Raw genomic sequence first — 17,415 nt, forward strand, 5'->3', positions numbered from 1 at the left:
ACTGGGAAGGACCATATTTTTCCTGATCTGAATCAGTGTTTGGTCTGAATTTAGGCACTTCATTTTTATTCGTTTGCATTAACCAGAATCAGTCTTCACACATAGTGGAAGATGCCTGGGGCTGAACAGTCCTCTGCAATCCCAGCAACTGGCCCTCTCATTCCCTGTGATAGTTATGCTGAAAAAAATAAAATCAACCAAATTTCCAACTGCCCTTCCAATTGTGGGAGAAACAGATCAGCCTGTTCTTTATTTCTAAAGAAAAGGTCCTAAAAAGGTCAGCCTCTCATATGAAATACAGATCATTCACACTGAATACACAACTATTTTGATGCTCACTTTGACTGGGGGGTTTTTTAACCTATTTCAGGATGTTCCATACTTTATATATATGGTCATTAAGGTCTCGTCCAAACCATTTTATGATTCCAAAAATGCCCCCAACCCTTTCATGCACTACTCCTTGCCTGGAAAATAAGCTCAGTAACGTGGAGAAATTATGACTTTTATTGACAACACAACGGTTTTGTGTACTAGAGAGGCTGAATGAAATCACACCTGCTTTCATGCAAACTCTCACACGAGTTAGATGCAAATGCAACACAGAACAGAACAATTGATTACTTATTCCTAAATGTGTCCAAATTCCAGTCAGAATAAAATCATAGAATTCTCAAGTATCTAAAAAGACAACTACATAAATGACCAGAATTCCAAAGTCAAACACCCACTCTGAGAAGTGCTTTAGCTTGATTTGCACTCAACTTTTTTCACAGACTAACTGCAGAAACAGCACCCAAACAATTAAAATTTGTGACCTTTTAACACAAATGATAATTTCTTAAGCTTATTCTTTTACATTCCATCCCATATTCTTCCGAATAAAAGCTGCCCAAAAATACTTTGCATGAAAAACCAAATGTTCCCAGTGACAACTCAGATCAAGTCATTCTTTGTACATGAACACTGAAAGATGCAAGAACAGCAAGAACCACTACTTATGACTTCAAGACTAAACCCTAAATATAGTACATTTTCAAATTCTCTTCCCTAAAATTCAAGTAATATGTTGATCGCTTTAACTGAAAGCTAGCAAAGTACAATTTGTATTGTGCTGCAGGCCATAAAGGGAATGTTCTTTATTTGAGTCATGGTTGGATGAGGATGAAAAGTAGTTTTTGAAAATTTACAACAGTTTTGACACCACTGTGTGTTTATCATTACAAGTTATCCCTCTCTATTTATCAGACTGACTCTAGACCTTTCACTACCTTCAAAAAGACAATTTTTATCAATTCTTCATGTCCTTAAAGCTAACCATAGGAAACTGCATAGAATACACAGAAAATCCCTACTTGAGAAAACACAGATAAGAGAAGGAGCCCAGTGTCTGCTTCACTAAGGCAAGAGATGCTATGGTTTAAAAGTAATATTTAGCAATTCATTTGCCTTTAGCACAGAACTCAGTCAACATCTTGCTACCACTTACCTATCCAGAGAAACCATTCTGCTACATAAAAAAGGTTCCCAAGGAAAAGGAACTCGCCTAGAATTTTCAGAAGCCTATTCTCCTCCTCTCCACCCTAAACTGGCACATCACCATCACTGCTTCCAGTATTTCACAGCAGAGAGCTATATTTTGCTTGTGAACCCCATGGAAATCTTTATTTCACTACTCCAAGCAAAGCTTCCTTCAAAATAAAACTGTTCATACACTAATTTCTGGAGGGCATTTGGGAGCTCTTGGTATCATATGAAACAGGTTGTGCTTACCTGCCTGTGGTAGTCTTCGTTAGTTTTGTAAACTGAGACACTTGGTTTACAGTTGGAAAAATGAAGTCTTAATTACAGAGCAATTTCAATACTTAAGTTTCTAAATTTGACTTTCTGAAAGATGAATTACCAACCTTCACGTCAGTCTTTACTGACTGCACCAAGATGCAAACACAGATCTACAGCATGACTACATTATTTATTTCAGGGCAAACACCAGCCTGCAGGACACAGGCTAGCCTATCCCTAACACCAGACTCTGCAGGTGCCTTGAGGAGCCACCACAACTCCAGGGAATTTCTTTAACAGAACCTGGAAGGGCAAGGAGAGCCCACAGCTGATTCTGGAGTTTCCCAAATGATCCCAGGATGCTAAAGCAGAGGTAGAAATGTAGATTGTCACCACATGCAACAAAGCCTTGCAGGAGCAGACAGAACCCTAACCTTTCTGCAAGGTGCCACAGGTCCAAATTACAGGTAAGGCAACATCAGAGACTAGTGACTGCTGCTGTTTACAAGGACTTGAAACTTAAAGGCTTGGCTAGCAAAAGATTTTCTCCCCCTCTTTTGTCAGGTACCATTTCCTGTGGGATAGCACGAAAAGCTTCCAGTTTAGGTGATTCTTCAAAGGACATCAGGGAACATCTGGAGATCTTGCAATATTTTAGACAGTAACACCAGGGCACAAAACACCTACACCACACTAAGAACACCTCAAACAAGATGTCCCAGCTTGAACACACAGCTAAGTGTCCCATTAACTTTTAGCACCTGTGTACAAAGACTTCATGTGCTTACATGAAAACTCAGCAAATTAAAGCTACAACAACATTATCTACAACACAGAATATTTCTACCTATGAGGAAGAATGAAATCAATGTTTCTGCAACTTCTTTTCCCACAATTTAAAAGGGTTTCTGTACACCTTCTTTGTGAAATAAGCTGAGTAATAATTACCTCATCACAACCTTTTCCAAACACTTGTCACTATGTACTGCTGACAAAGAACCATTAAAACTTTTCCTCTCAAAGCAAGACAGAAGCAAAGGCTTAGTCACTTCTTCACATAACAGAAGCCTTCTGAGCAGTTTAGCAAAAAATCAAGATATATTATTTCTCAAAGCAAAATAACACATTGCACTTGGAAGATGTGTGCTCTCCATACTGAACAACACCTGTTAGATACCTGAAGGGGTTTCTACAGCCAGCCAAATCTCCCCAGGTGGTAATTACACTGATCAAGTCATCCCCACACATGTTGAAAAAATGGAAAGCAAGAAGTAAAGGTAGTCTTAATGGATCAACAGACTCTTCTGATTTTATGCAGCACATGAAAAGAATAAACAAAGAAAATTCTGGCAATACATTAAGGCAATTCTTAAACAATTTGATAACGCAGCATTGCATACCAAGCCAGTTTTTTTTCATAAATAATGATCTAAACAGAATACTAGTCAATTCACCAAAAGATAGCAAAGATAACCCCTTATTACAAATGATCCAAGTATCCCCCTTGAGGCTATGGCTATCAGAAAGCATTTAGTTGGCTCTACAGCCAATAATTTTCAGATCTGTTTTATTATGAAACTACAACACATTTTCAATAACTTTTAGCTTTGCTATACAGAGCAACAAATAATTTCCCAGAACCCTTTGGAAAATCTGACATGCGAAATGATTGTCTAGTCAGTTTGTGTATTATTAAGCTGAAAAAAACCCCACATATCAGATCATTTGATCACTGGAGAGAATGGCAAAGTATTGGGAGCTTCAGGACAGATGGACGAACTTTAGGTCATATAAAACACTACCAAGGCTGTATTTGAAGAAAAATGTGAAAGTTTGTGAAAGCGCCCCGGGTGAAAATACTTTGTGTTGCTAAGAAACATCATCCCTGATGATGGATGAATTAAATTGTCTCAGTTAGCAGAGCCAACTCCAGGCATCCCTCGTTTATTAGGAGAATGTTTTCTTGTACTGGTAATTTATTTCAACAGTTACGTACAAATAAAAAGCCCTACCTTAAAATGAAACTGAGAATTTCAAACTTGCATAATTAATGCTACAAAACAGAGTTTACATTTTGAACAGAATTTAATAACTAACATTTAACAATGTAAACTCTAAAAATGAATATTAATGCATCCAGTTTATTAAGAACTTATTTTAGGATTGTCTGCAGTGAAATATACCGTTCAACTCCCAAAATTACTCTATGTACAATCCAGTGAAGTACAAAATTTTTCAAGTATTTCTAAGCACTGAACATTATCAATATTCAGGTAATCAAATTTTAAACATCACTGAGAGAAAAGCATATTCATTTGTTACATATTGTTATGATGACAACAACATAAAAACTATGTATGAAAGAAATTATGCAAGCCACCTGCTTTGGTCATTGTCTTAATGTTTCATCTGCCAACTTTTTTTAATGTGTTACTGTTTCTCCTGCAGGACAGATTTGTGAACTTAGGGCAGTGAATCTTTGCTTTTCTGAAGTGTTTGCTGTTGAACTCCCACAGATCATACCTTCCTGCTGTGCACTGCATTCAGTGAAGTCCTTTCAAAGGTACAGATGGAACAGAGGAAGGCCACCAGCTTCTCTCTTCCCACCAGCTGCACATCAGGCCAGAGGAGCTCACCTGAAAGGAGAAAGAACAGCAAGCACATCTCAGCTGGCACAGCCTTCAGAGCAGGACACAACAGCAGAGGAGAAGCACAGCAAGTGTGGAGTCCCAGTCTAAGAACAGTCCCAAGATCAGGAAGTAGCCCCATGACTGCTGCTCAGAGATGAGGGAAGGGGCAGGGCTTCCTTCATAACCCAGACAGAAATATGCACAATTTTATGCCACGCAGAAACCAACACAGTTGTTGCACTGAAAACAAACCAAGTGCAAAAATCCACTTTCCAAGAACACAGTTGGCAAAGAGGAGAGCCATTAAAGAAAATGAATTTTCGTTTGTCTGCTGCCAAGGCTTGGGGTTTTTCTTCCTAGCTACTAGATAGAGTTCTAATGGAGATTTCAAGTTAGAAGTCCCAAATTTTAGGCCTACAGAGTCCAAGTTAAGGAAAAAGGTGGAAAACCCCCTATAAACTCTTATTTGGATCACATCACAGCTTCCAAGTCAGAAATTACCACACACAGTTATGTGCCAGTAATATACTCAGCTAGTCAGTACACAGAGGCAGCCACAGAGGCTCTTCATCCCAAATAACCCCACCACAGAGCAGAGTTACCACTGGAGAGCCTGAGGAGAAGTATTTAACAATGATACCAATTTGGCTGCGCTAGAGGAGATGTGTTTCCTGTGGGCCTAATAAGGAAGAGCTTCAGAATATGAGCAGAAGCCTTTCAAAACCTCAGAGGACATGTCTTATCTGCACCACTTCTGCTTCTGGAATCCCAGAAATCCTGAAGACAGAAGGCAGATCAGACTGCAGCTTTCCTATACACAGATGTTGCAATCACATCTGCCTTACTGTAAGCCACAGTTCTTGTGTCTGCCCAGCTCTGTTAGCATCTCTTAGTTACTTTGGTTTTGGAAATGCCATGGCAGAGGATAAAAAAAGTTATTTTGACCACATCAGGTGTAGTAAGACACCATAATAAAAGAAAAATATCTGCAGATTATATTCCAAGCAAGTAGCAAGAAAGAAAACATTTTGAAGCAGAGAATGTTTCTTCCCCTTCTCCCTTGTCTACATGTTTAAAAATAACACTTCAAATCTTGAAACCTGATTGATCAAAGTTTTGGCTTTTTAAGCGTTGATCTAGCAGCCATGAAGAATGACCATTTGTGGGTCAGACACAGAAGTAGAATTAAAGATGAGTTTTACACATCACTTGGAGAAAATGAGCCACCCATGGGTGAAGATCCATGTAAACATTCTCCAAGCTTTTGTCAACTCATTAAAAAAGCCCTCCCTAAACACCTATAGCTACAAGATGTCAGACTTTATTTATCCCATTTCAGGATTCTCAATGCAAGACAGACACAGACAGAAAGAACCAAGACCAGCAATGGCTCCAAATGAGGGAATCAGCAAAACCCAAACATTCCCCGACTACAGCTCCAAAGAAAAGTTGGATCTGCAACAAGGTACAGGTTGCAGGACTCTGAATATAATAAGCTTCCTTTTGGCATTTTCAGTGCAGCATTATTTAATGCCTTCATTTATCATTTGGATGATGAACAATATAGTTGCAAAGTTTGGCAGTTACCTGGGAAATGCTGCAAGCATTCTGGGAAACTGAGACAGAATTGATAAAAATGAGACTAAGGGATTAACAGCAAAACTGAAACTGGGGTTTTAATACTGAACTGAATACCAAAATTGAAAAACAATTCCAATTTATAATAATAATGACAGGAGCATCATATGAAAAATATGGTAAGATTTATTCTGTTCCTCACTGATCCTAAGGTTGTACATTACACTCAGGTTTCAATACAGATGTAGGAAACAAGCTCAAAAGAGAACCTAAGCCATCTGAGAGAGTTAAAGACTGAGTGCACAAAAAAAGTAGAGAAAGATGAGACAAGCTTCAAAATAGGTTAAAAGCAGTTACAAGAATCATGCCCCACTACTACAGTACCAACTGCAGGGAGGAAAAAAGCCAAATAAATAAAAACAGCATCTTAACAGGTTAGGAAAAAAATTAGAATAGTATTAGAGGAAATAGTCTACCTCTAGGGACAGTTAAACAAGGGATTAGGTTATGGAGGGGTTACACAAATCTCCACTGATTGTTTTTAAGACCTGGTAAGAAGACCATGACAGGAATGGCCCGTACATCTCTGTCTGGCTTGACACTGAACTACACGCTCACATATCCAGTACAGGGCCCCAGCACAGAGCAATGACCTCCTGAGATCCCCGTTTTCTTTCCTAAACTTAAAGGCTGCACAAGTTTAGGCTCCTGCCAGGCGACTCAGCAGGTGACCTGACTGCTCTTTAGAGCTCCAAGCAGGCTTTTGATATCTCTCTTTTCTCAATAGCCCAGGCAGGCTGTGATTGACAATTTTCTCTCACATGAAGCATGCTACCTTAAATGTGGAGTACTCTGAATGATCCGCCAGGGAAATGAAGTCAAAGTACAGAGAAGGCAATGGCAACTGATCCCAGGAATCCAGTCCTGGGAAAGAAATCACAACTGCCAAACTGGGCAAGGAATAGACATCCCATTAGTACCTAGAAACACAGACAGTTATATTTTCTTTTCTAGCACCGCCAATAAATAAGCCTTAATAAAAAGAAGCATTTAACAAAGTACTTAGAGAAATAAGGAGGGAAGGTTTGACTCTCCTAAGCTTATTTTCACAGCAGTATGAAAGGAAATGAGGTAGAGTCAGAGCTAATTCTCCTTATATAATTTCACATGGAATGATTAGTTCTGCCCCAACAGTAACAGCTTTCCAGAGGGTCCTACTTGTCGCCAAGATTGCATACAGATGCTCTAAGTGTAGCTTCCCAATTCTCCACTGACAACCAACTTAAAAGGCCAATATAATATTCATTTTACTATAGAATGAAATTCACAGCATGAATAGTAAAATAATGTCATAGCTACCATGAAACTACAGTTGTGTGTTGGGGGCTGTAACTTTAAGTTTAATCAGGAAATGGATTCATGGAGAGGAGCGTGCAGAGCAGCTTTGTGCTTCAGCAACATCCCATAGCCACTAAGGATGTCCAAGAGCTGCAGCTAGACAAGGAGAGGGCAAAGGCACAGAGGAGCATTTGTGTCACATAGCCTGCTGAATTTTTTCCTTTAGGAGGCAGGTTTCAATCATTACTGGGTTAATGCCCCCTTCTCTTAAGCCTGATTAGGACAGACATTCCACATACTGAAGGTGCTGGAATTCCTAAGTCACCTGGGTCGCTTCTGGGTGAAATACCAATTACTGGGGATTCATCTCAACAAGGCCCACAGAAAGCCCTAAAAGACCCCTCAGCCCAATGGTGAACATATCACATGGATAATCCTAAAACTCTTTGCAAAAAAAAAAAAAAAACTGCAATAGGTATTAGTACTCTTATAAAGAACTGCAGTGTTTTGTGTTTAATCCTTGAATAGACACTGGTAGAAAAGCCATACTTGGTTCCAAAATTTCTACTGCAAATTCCAGCTCAGCTACTATTATTCCTGGTTTTTAAGGGACAGATACATAATATTAAATTTAGTGATCAATGAAAAATTTAAATCACATGCCAAAACAGCATGCAAAAATAATAGCATATAAACTTCAAATGTGTGTGTTTTGCAGTTTTTAGCACAACCATTTGTTTTACAAAAGACCTACAGATTAAATACAAAATACAGTATTAGTTTTAGGCACAAGAAGAACCAATTTTTTATGCCTTGCCAGAAATAATGACTAATTAGGCCAGCACCACCCTGCAGTCATTTCCATAAATCTTGCCTTTACATTTAAATCACAACAAGAAGAAAACTGACTTAACAACAAGAGCATATTTCTCATTAAAGTTTTCTTAAAGCAAGATCAGGACAAGAAATTATTATGTAATGTCAACGAGCTAATGTTATTGTTTATTTGGAGAACTTTAATTCAGACCAAACACAAAGTTGTATTAAAAAATTTGCAGTATTAAACTGCAATCAGCCAGGGAAAACTTTCAACCGGGAAATCATTGAACACAGAATTTCACAGGATCTTGGTGGATTTCTTGTTTAGCAAAGTCACCTCATAGCATATTCCTTGTGTAAACCTTGAAAAGAACCAGAATATAAAAGATGCAATATGTTCAGCTACTTGGGGAATTTTTGGTTTTGGGCATATTTTTATGTAAAGTAAATATTAAAGCAGAAAGATACGTAGGAAATACAATTCTCATGAAATGAGGAGCTGTACTTCAATTAAGACTTTTGTTTTAAAATTATGGGAATTACGGTGCTTCTGAGAAATCATTTGTTTAATTATATATACTAGGCAAGACAGTTATAAAAAAGTTATTTTCATAATGCAACAGGGACTTTATTTACAAAGGTGTCACCTGGTAAATAAAAACCAATAAAACAGAATCAAGATTTATATAGTCACACACTCCACAATAAGGCTATTAATATACAACTCCTAGGCTAGCTTTTTTCCCTCCCCCAAAATCAACTGGAAAGAACAGGAAAAAGTGGGATAGTTTTCTAAGAGGTGGTCTAGAAATGGAGCTAAGCCACACCATCACTCCTCTGGCTAATCATCCATTCCAAGTTTTAAGCATTCCCAACCATTTTCTTTTGCATGTATGCACAGAGATTTGTGATATTCTGGAAGTTCTTCCCTACAATGGCTTTGCAACAGGTCTGTTTCTAATACTTATGTTTTATTAAGCCTTAGGAGGATTAACCAAGATTCTCAGTTCTAGAGGAAAATAAGGCACGGCAACAGCGAGGTCTTCAGCCTTCATTCCAACACGCTTGACCGCCAGATCCTGCCAGGGTGAGTCATGCCCAGCGCAGATTCCATCCCAGGAAGGAATAAAACACTGCATCATACTAAATCTGCATCCAATTACTTAGGTGTGAACTCGAAGGGTGTGTTTTTATCTCAATGACAGCTTCTAAAAACGACTGTGAAAGAAATCTTGCACTCTGGATGGTGTTTTATCCATCAAGACCATGACCACCACACATTTTCTGTTGCCAGAGGCATGGCCAAAGTGACCTTCTTAAGAACCACTGTTGCACCTCCAAGAAGGAAACATTCCCATGGTATTTAGGGCAATTTCATACTTGTACCACTGAGCATCAGTAACACAGACAGCCTACTGCACAGGCATTGACTGCCCAAAAGTAATCTTGGAATAAAACTGGAAAACAGCATGTGAAGCCACACTGGCCACACTGTTATAGAGCCACAATATATACAGATGTTTTCAGATGCAAAAATAATTAAATTCCCCTTTTTTTGGGTCACCCTAACATTTTTTTCATAATTCAGCAAAACTACAATCCAGCAAATTACACACGTAATAAATTTTGCATGTTTGATTATATGCAAACCTACGCCTACACAAATATTTAAATCAAAGTTGCTTATCCAAGATCTACTTACTTCAGGATTTATGTATCACAACTGTTTGTGTTCTTTGTTTCAACCCTAAAATAATAATTATTCGGGGAAAAAAATAATACAAACCACCCTTAGTGCCTGGCTTTGCGTGTTTTCCTCAAACTTCTGCATTTCATCATTAGTGTTCCATACTTCACTGTTAAGTTTAGACATTCCTCCAGTTCTCCTTGGGACATCAAAGAGCTACTCATACCCAAAATACCAGCAATCTGAAATACTGGCTTCCTTACTTACTGTCACTTATAACTTGAAAAGATCTTTGATTTCTTGCCTACAGGAAATATTGCTGATCAAAAATAAAACATACATGCTCCCATGAATGCCTATAGATCGGGTCCAGGATTTAGCATAATAGACTGGAGATGTGGTTTTCAGATTTACATTTCCTACTCTGCCCAGTGCTTCACACGTTTATTTTTACTTTCACATCTGACACACAGCAATATGGCCAGCTAAGGTGTACGTTCAAGACATCCTTTGATATAAATCCATGGAGAAGTGAAATTCACACCAGGTTCTGTGTCCTTGCAGCACCGGGGCCCACTTCCCCACCCATAACTGCTCTGCTTACGGATGGCTGTGGGCAGCCCAAGGCTGGCTCTTCACAGCCCCTTGTTAACAAATCTGCCACCAAAGATTAAAGTGATTTTCCTGCTCTACAAACTTGGTAGAGAACGTTTCTCACACACAAATGGGGGGGGGGGGGGGGGGGAACTACGGCAGCCAGCTTTTCTTCTTTTCTGAAATGCCTGCTGCATGACCTCCTAACAGCCTTCAGCTTGTATTTATTATCTGCTCTTCACTTTCGCAATTTTTTTTAATTAAAAATAATAGCACACTACACAACTACTTCCAAACAATGAAAGACTCACTCTGTTCAAGTGAGCAAACCATTTGCTTTGGTTTTGTTACTACTCCCACTACACAAGAGCTCATGTCTCAAGCAGTGGATCAGTAAACATTAAGATGCTGTTGTTTAGAACAGTATCATAAAATAGAATCAAACAGCTCAGGACAGAAGGAAGCCTAAAGATCATTTTATTCCAACTCTCTGTCATGGACAGGGAAATGTGCTGCTAGACCAGGGTGCTCCAAGCCTTAAACACTTACCACTACTATAACCAAGAATAACTCTCACATCAACAAAAATTTTCAGCGTATTTCCCTACAACAGAACACAATTCTGTTCACACAGGATTGTATATGTTACTTTTGTGAACCCAATATTCATAGAAACAGCAGTTACAACTTTTATTTAACCAGGTAACATCTGAAGTCTATGGACAAAACCATTGCAATTGGAACAGCTATGTAAGACAGTATTCCACATTAAATATTCACCCAACAGCTGCAGCAGAAATGCATTACCCCCACGGCTCTCCCTGGACAATACGGGATTGTTTAAGATGAACATATTCTGATCTTGTGAAGCCAAACAAGATGCACAGATATATCATTTCTTTTCTGTAAGTTATATTCCAGCTTACAGACAGTAAAGAATTTAAATACAGCAAATGGTGCCTAAACTACTGGTTTCTCTATGTCAGGAAGCACTTGGTGTTATCACAGCTTCCAACAGTCATTCACCTTTTGCACAAGGAGCTGATTCCAGGAGCCCTAAGTGAAGAAAGTACACTAAAAATGTGCTGCTTTGATGACAAAATCATCTATGTAGACACTTTCACCAGTGCAGGACATTGGTCAGAGACCAGAAAACTTCGCTGCTCTGATCAAAAGAGAAAGTAACAAACTCAGTGCTGTAAATTGGGACAGAGACCTACAATGCTCAAGGCATATGGCTCTGAGCTATGGGCTCAAAGCACTTTGCAGCCACAGGGTGTAGAAAACATTTATAAAATGCTAAACCAGGAACTTTGTTTTCATATTCTCAAATTTTATTGAGCAGAAATGTTTGAGGATAGTTTATTGCATTTACTGGCCACTCTAAAATGGGCCTCCAGCCAGCTAGGTCTTTAAAATATGTCTGTATCTCTGGTTTTAAAACAACATTAAGGAAGTTGTATAATTTTTACATTGGAGTCTGAGTGACTTAGCAGCAAAAGTGACAGGTTTCAGCTGTAACACAGGCACTCTGCAAGCTACAGGCACCCCTTTTGCAACAGCACCTGTTGCACTTAGTATTGATCTAAGTGCAGGCAAGGGATCCACAAGGATTAATTAACAGGTGCTGAACTCATGGCACATCCCAAGAGACTCAAATTCAGGTGTACCAGAAATCAAACTGTGCATTTTACCAGCTGAGGAAGGAATCTGATGCTCTGTAAAGTACCAACATCCTGAGCTGAGTTTCCTTGCTACCATCACTATCGTTCATTTAAGGGTGAAGTTGACCAGAAAGTTTGTAAGGAAGTCGATTACAATACATACTTGTATATTGCTACAGTTAACACTAAGGTGTTTACACTACACTGAGAATAACCTTAGCTTTTTTATATATACACAAACCCATAAAAGCAGGACTGATTTAAAATCCTATCCCCCCTTAACTGATTTGTGCAACCTGGACTCACAGCATTTAAACTGACCTTAGGACACCTGGACTTTCAAGAAACAGGAAAAAGATGAAGAAAGAACACTCTACATGAGGCCTTGAAAGCCTTAATTAAAATTCAGTATCATACTTCGTATAGAGACTCTTTACATAAAAACCCTTTCATGGTTAAGATTAAAGGTTAACCAGGTTAATAGAGTCCAATAAAATAGTTCTATTGAATTATGCCAGGCCATTGTTCTAAGCCACACTAAAATCTGCTGTTTGACTTTACCTGTTGGGCTAAACTCTGAACCATAAATTAAGCTTCAACCTCTTTCCTACACGTCTTAAAAAAAAAAAAAAAAAAACAAACAAAAAAAAAAAAGCAAGCTTTTGCACCTTAAAAGGCTTCTCTCCTCCAGTCTGCTACTCCAGTCACTGCAGTCATGTGTTAAAAGACGTGTGCAGACCTGCCAAGTCCCATTCATCCCAGACACACTTTCCTAGAGTTGGGATGTGTTTACAAAGTATATTTAAGCAGCTCCTCTGCAAAATGTTCTGTTCCAGGACACACTTAGCTTATAATAACAAAACCGATTTCCTAAAATCCACACATTTCGTACAAGTAGCGTTTTTAAAGTTCTTGTTTTCCTTCTATAAAGCTTGATGGAATGCCACAGCTAAGGGTACAATTTTTCCAAGCAGCTTCACCAGCAGAACTGTGCATACGTATAAACATTTTAATTTCGATACTTGGAATCAAACCGGGTTCAGATTTTGCCGCCCCCTAAAAGGCGGCTCCTGCCCCGAACACCCTGTATCTCAGAACAAAAGGGCAGAAGAAGAGCGCGTGTAGGAAACAGCCTCCCCGCGGGCACCCAGACCGCCCGGGCCCGGGCCCAGGCCCGGCCAGGCCGCGCTGCCCGCCCGCCGCAGGCCCGGGAAGGGCCCGGGGCAGCCATGTTCGAGCGGCGGAGGCGGCCCCGCGGCTCCCGGGGAGCGGCCCCTGCCCGCCCCAGGCGCTCCGGGGCACGGCGGGGCCGGGCTCAGCGCGGCCGCAGGTGCCGGGAGCCGCGGCGGGCGGAGCCGGCTCCTCTGCTGCCCTCGGTTCCTCTGGGCTTTCCCCCCCCCCCGCCCCGCCACCAAGCGCGGCGCGGCTCGCCCGGAGCCCTCTCCGCCGCCGGTCCTGCAGCCGAGCGCCCGCCCCGCTGACCCCTTCCCTCCCTCCCGGCTGGAGCGGGCGGCCCCGCTCTCACCCCACCCCGAGGGCGCTCACCTCCTCCTCCTCCTCCTCTTCCTCCTCCTCCTCCTCACTCCCTCCTGGAGACCGTCGGCACCGACGCGCCGGCGTCCCGGCCCCTCCCTCAGCTCAGCTCAGCGCCGGCCCCCCCTTCCGCCCCGCCGCGCGGGGACCCTCCCTGCCCGCGGGGACAGCGGGACGGGCCCCGGGGGCTCCGCCGGGGAACGGCTCGGCTGCTGGAGCCGGGCACGAGCATGAAGGACTCAGAGCGAGGCGATGGAAATGGAAACAAACCGTGCGAGGAAAGCGATGAGTCCCTCTGCAAGAGTTTTAGGAGTAAAAAGGGGTGGGAGGAATAAATAGCAAGGAGTTATGCACCAGGTGGGCTAAATAAAAACAATAAGAAAGAAGACGGTTTGCTGGGAGAAGCGGCTGAAAAGAGTGACAATCAAGGCTGTTGCCAGTTAGATATGAGTAGGAGGTGTGTGTTCTTTTTGTAACTCAAGCTTTTTCAGGTGGTGCAGCTCCTGGGGGAGGTTGAGCAGGTGTTGTCATGAAATCATCATAGATTCATAAAGTGGTTTGGGTTGGAAGGGACCTTAAAGATTTCCTTGTTCCAACCTCCTGCCGTAGTAGAAGGAACACCCTATTACTAGACCAGGTTGCTCCAAGCACCATCCAGCCCAGCCTCGAACGCTTCCAGGGATGGGGCAGACACAACTTCCCTGGGCAACTTGTCCCAGTGCCTCACCACCTTCCCAGTATTTTTTTTTTTTCTAATATTTAATCTAAACCTGTTTTCTTTGAGTTTGAACCTGTTCCCCCTTGTCACAACATGGTCTTGTAAAGTTGTCTTGTTCCCTTCAGACACTGGAAGGTCACAACGAAACCACCCCAGGGTGAACAGTCACAATTTCTCCCCCCCAGGGTGAAGAATCCCAATTCCCTCAGCCTTGTCTCACTGGAGAGGTGTTCCATCTCTCTGATCAACCTGGTGGCCTCCTTTGGAGGTGTCATTGTTACAGGCAGCTGTATCAATGCCCTTTTTGCCCACAATGAATAACAAACCTTCCCAGCAAAACTATTTTAGAGGAGAAATGTTTTGTCACACTGACTCAGTTTAGCGTGTTGTTATCTCTGGTATGTAGACAATTTTTTTTTTTTAATAGGAATTCAAAATGAGTAACACCTAATGGAGTGACAAAGCAGAATTTCCAAAGAGTACAGCTGTGAGAAGCATCAACACCAGTAACCTGAGGAAATACATTTTGGGTTTTTTTCCTACTTTGGCTAGTCTGTGATTATGAAAGAGTAACGAGAAGGCTGATTTGCATGAGAAATACCCTTAGGATAATGCAGCATTTTGTTTTACAAGTTTTTAGGTTCAAAAATCCTAGTAAAGTTGTTTTCCAAAAGCTTTCCACTGCCCTGCACCTCTGAATTCCTGACTCTGCAAAGCTGTGGAAATGTGAAAACATCACAAAGGAGACAGTTCTTCATGGGATTTACCTAGGCAGAAGTGGTAAGATCTGAAAATCTTTTAATATTTATCATGCACATTATAAATAATTTTATAAGACTGTGTCTTTCAGACAAGGTGACAGATGAAGAGGCCTCAAGTCCAGCTGAATAATTTGCCCCTGGCATGTTCTGGAACGCAGACAAACAGGATGTTTTATCCCCAGTTTATGGATAGAAAAATTGAGGCAAGGAAGTGAAGGCATTTATTTTCTAAGCGTAAAAGTTCTCATTTGTAAGCAGGCAATTTAGGCTTGAGCTTTTTTTTTCCTTTTTTTTTTTTTTTTTTGAGGAAAAGGATCGTGTATATACAGTTCCCATTGAAACTACACTTGAGGCACCCAAGCAGAAAGACTTTGGCCATACTCTTTTGGGGTCCTGCAGCCCTAATCCCATGTTCTAATTGGCCAGTAATCTGTGGACAGATATTGTAACAGTTCCTTTAGAATATTTTTCTACTTCTCACTCATTTGCATACTAATGGCATAAAAATAGGCACTTCCTGCCAGTAATTAGTTGGAGCCCAGAATTTAAAGAAAGAGAAACACCACAGCATTATGGTAGATGGATGGTACTGAGGAAGCTGCAAAAAAAGAGTCACTTCTCTGGTGCTCAGAAAGTGCCTTTAATTTAGAGTTCAAGGCTGGCAACTCTGTTACCTCTGTGTGACAGGGATTAACTGTGTGCTTGTCCCAATAACTTTACCTCTAATGAGCCCATCTAACCTTTTTCATGGCAAATCACTCTATCTGTCCTGTACCCAGGCTCCCTGCTGTAAAATGTTTCTTTTTTCTTTTTTTTCCTTTTTTTTTTTTTGCTTTTCATAGAATCATGGGAGAGTTGGAGTCAGAAAGGACCTTAAAGATCACCCAGTTCCAAGTAGCTTCAGTGGGACAGTGAAAGTATATTTTGCTGCTTTCATTCCCCTAAATTCTGGAGATCCTCAGTACATGGAGCTGTTGGAGTGAGTCCAGCAGAGGATACAAACATGATTGAGGAGCTGAAGCATCTCTGTTCTCAAAGAACCAGGGGATGGATCCAGTAAAGGACGTTTAAAGACTGAAACCTGCATTGCAGAGTAAATGTTTGGTGCCATTAACAAGATCCAGAATCATAGAATGGCTTGGATTGGAAGGGACCTTAAAGACCATCCAGTTCCAACCCCTCCTGTGATGGCCAGGAACACCTTCCACTATCCCAGGTTGTTCCAAGGCCCATCCAAGCCTGGTCTTAAACACATTTGGGGACAGGGCAGCCACGGCTTCTCTGGGCAACCTAGAAGCTTGGGCCTCCCCACCCTCACAGGCAATATTTCTTCCTAATATCTAATCTAAATATCTAATCTAATCTAATCTATCTCTTTCAGTTTAAAGCTCTTCTCTCTAGTTCTGTCATTCCAGCCCCTTGTCCCAAGTTTATCTCCAGCTCTCCTGGAGCCCCTTTAGGCATTGGAAGGGGCTGTAAGGTCTCTTTGGAGCCTTCTCTTCTCCAGGCTGAATAAGCCAGCTCTCTCCATTTCTGGAGATTCTCCACCTTTTCTACACCTTTCTATTTTCCCTTCCCTCTATCCATCCCACTTTGTTGCTAATCTTAATGTCAAGCATGTGCCAAACTCTCTATTACATCGTGCTGAACTTAGAAGTGAAATTGTGTCGCTCTTTTTTTTTTTCTTTAATCTTGAAAAGCAAACCGTGTGAAGGTTGTATCCAGCAGAGCTATAGTGCCAGAAAGTATTTTCCTGAAAACTTTGAGACTGTAGCTTATTAAAGCACAGATCCTTAAGATGATTGGGTCTATTCCATTAGTAGATTTATAAAGTGTGCAGACTGGATAAACAACAGTGACAGCTTGGGGAAGTGTATGCACCTGTTTATTAAAAAGACGTTAACAAGGGCAAATCTAAAATAAGAACATGTACCACAACCCAATTTTCAGCAAATTTTTATGCATGCCTACACTTAAGGTTACCAATGTTATTGGCAATTTCTCTCTCTCTTTTCTCTCTCAGAAGTACACAGCAACTGATGAGCACGGAGCATCTGTGGCAAAGGAAAAAAACACCGTCTTCAGATTTTGAGGAGCAAACACGACCCTTTCTTTTTCTACTGTTTTCCACCCACATCCAGTTAGTGCGAGAGAAGAAAGAGAATTTAAAAAAAAAAAAGCAGAAATATTTTCTTTGCAGGGAAGGACTGAGGAATGTATTGTTCTCTCATTGACAAGCAAGTGCTTTCATCACCCCTACTTTCATTTTGCTCTACATCATAAGTGACAGTGAGATTTCTGTATTTTGCTG

General features: G+C 40.9%; 1 protein-coding gene across 1 annotated transcript in view; it reads right to left on the reverse strand.

Moving 5' to 3' along the window:
* Positions 1 to 4,396, reverse strand: part of GTDC1 (glycosyltransferase like domain containing 1) — a 160,727-nt gene extending 156,331 nt beyond the window's left edge. The window contains exon 1 of the mRNA XM_062498380.1: positions 4,306 to 4,396. The gene's annotated coding sequence lies outside the window, so the exon portion shown is untranslated. The remainder of the gene's footprint in view (positions 1 to 4,305) is intronic.
* Positions 4,397 to 17,415: the final 13,019 nt, after the last annotated feature.

Source organism: Cinclus cinclus, chromosome 9, assembly GCF_963662255.1.
Source record: "Cinclus cinclus chromosome 9, bCinCin1.1, whole genome shotgun sequence".
In the NCBI taxonomy this organism is placed as follows: domain Eukaryota; kingdom Metazoa; phylum Chordata; class Aves; order Passeriformes; family Cinclidae; genus Cinclus; species Cinclus cinclus.